Below are 2,500 nucleotides of genomic sequence, written 5' to 3'. Positions count from 1 at the left end.
AAATGAGGCAAGGGTGTCGAGTTACATTCAAGATATTTTAAGGCATGAAGAATTTTTACATTTAAATGTGTCATTTTGGTGATTGAAGATGAGTTTTAGGGGATACAATCATTGACTACAGGAGGTAGTCACTTTATGAATGTTAATTACGTATATTTTGACATCAACCAGTAGCACAAACTGATTGGCTAAAAAGACATTAAAAGATTTTAGTAACTGTGCTTTTAATCCTATGGAAGCCTTTGGCTTATGAATATTAATTAGATCAAGTGACGTCTGCCCTGTATTAATTTGCTGTAAAACAGGATTTGGTAAAGATTTTACATAATTAATACACACTTACCTAAAGGATTATTAGGAACACCATACTAATACTGTGTTTGACCCCCTTTCGCCTTCAGAACTGCCTTAATTCTACGTGGCATTGATTCAACAAGGTGCTGAAAGCATTCTTTAGAAATGTTGGCCCATATTGATAGGATAGCATCTTGCAGTTGATGGAGATTTGTGGGATGCACATCCAGGGCACGAAGCTCCCGTTCCACCACATCCCAAAGATGCTCTATTGGGTTGAGATCTGGTGACTGTGGGGGCCATTTTAGTACAGTGAACTCATTGTCATGTTCAAGAAACCAATTTGAAATGATTCGAGCTTTGTGACATGGTGCATTATCCTGCTGGAAGTAGCCATCAGAGGATGGGTACATGGTGGTCATAAAGGGATGGACATGGTCAGAAACAATGCTCAGGTAGGCCGTGGCATTTAAACGATGCCCAGTTGGCACTAAGGGGCCTAAGAAAACATCTCCCACACCATTACACCACCACCACCAGCCTGCACAGTGGTAACAAGGCATGATGGATCCATGTTCTCATTCTGTTTACGCCAAATTCTGACTCTACCATCTGAATGTCTCAACAGAAATCGAGACTCATCAGACCAGGCAACATTTTTCCAGTCTTCAACTGTCCAATTTTGGTGAGCTCGTGCAAATTGTAGCCTCTTTTTCCTATTTGTAGTGGAGATGAGTGGTACCCGGTGGGGTCTTCTGCTGTTGTAGCCCATCCGCCTCAAGGTTTGCTGCATACCTCGGTTGCAGTGGCGGCTGGTGCTAAAAAAATTTGGGGGGGGTGCGACAAACTGAATTATTAATCCAGGACTGAATGTAGGCTAATTGTTAAATAACAATATAACAGTGATAATAATGTAGCTATCATTAGCCTATAGTTTAGCTAAAACTTCAGCCGGTAGGGTTGGGAAATAGCCAATTGCCAAATAAATCTGAATTTTTGGGCTAAATGGCGATGTATGGTATAATATGAGTATTTAATTATTATTTTTCTATTTGAATAAAAAAAACTGTATTTAATTTAAAAAAAATGTTTATATCCTGATCAATATTGTCCTACAAACAATGTTCATATTGAAGGTTATAAAAGCAAACATAGTGTAACCTTGCTGTCTATCTGCAGTGTATCCAAAAAAGGGGTCAAATCACATTCTAACATTGCAACATTACAATCTAAAAACAAAATAATGCTTTTTAAAAGAGTTAAATTTACTAAACTTAAAATAAAAAAATAAAAATAAAAACAAAGCTAATATCATAAAAATACACATGTAGGTTTGAAATTCTCTAGCACATTTATGTTCACCAACAACAACAAATATTCAACAACAAATATTTTAGCTAAATATATTTATAATTTAGTGCTAATGTATATTTTAGTCAGAATAATTGCGCTCTTATTCTATTGCGCTCCGTCTGTTCGGCGCGCATGCACGCGGCGGCGCTCGTTCACGGAAGTTTAGCTTGCAGAAAGCGCGTTCACTCATGACAGAAAACTGGAAATATTGACTTTCTAACATTTACAGATGGATAATATGTCCATGAAATGTAAGTTATGCACTGAGGAAATTATTGGATGTCACTTCAGCTTATGGCTAAATATTATTAGAGGTATATTTGTTTCCACCAATCGCTGCACAAGTTAAGTTTACGTATGATGACGAAAGCACGTTAGTGCGAGCCCTCCCGGAACCCATAGAGAATGCATTGCAGTGCCTGCAGTTCGAAAAAAAAAATCTTTGAATGTAAGTCTGGGAACACTCTGGGCGATTCTCGGCCATAGTGAAATCGCCCAAAAAGAGGCGGTACTCCACAGAACGTGACTTGGCGCTGATTGGACTATATCCAGAGGCAGAACAACAGTGAGTGACTGCTAGTGTAACTCTGTGGTTGAATGAGATTGTGATTGAAAAAGGCCCTTTCACACTTTGGTGGTGGTGGTGCGTCGCCCGATCGCCCTAATGAAGAAACCGCCGCTGCTCGGTTGTAACGAGTGGTTATTTCAGTCAAAGTTGCTCTTCTATCAGCTTGAATCAGTCGGCCCATTCTCCTCTGACCTCTAGCATCAACAAGGCATTTTCGCCCACAGGACTGCCGCATACTGGATGTTTTTCCCTTTTCACACCATTCTTTGTAAACCCTAGAAATGG

Source organism: Abramis brama (assembly GCF_963993115.1).
Source record: "Abramis brama genome assembly, chromosome: 22".
Classification (NCBI taxonomy): Eukaryota; Metazoa; Chordata; class Actinopteri; order Cypriniformes; family Leuciscidae; genus Abramis; species Abramis brama.
The sequence above is the reverse complement of the archived record's forward strand: the minus strand, read 5'-3'. Positions refer to the sequence as shown.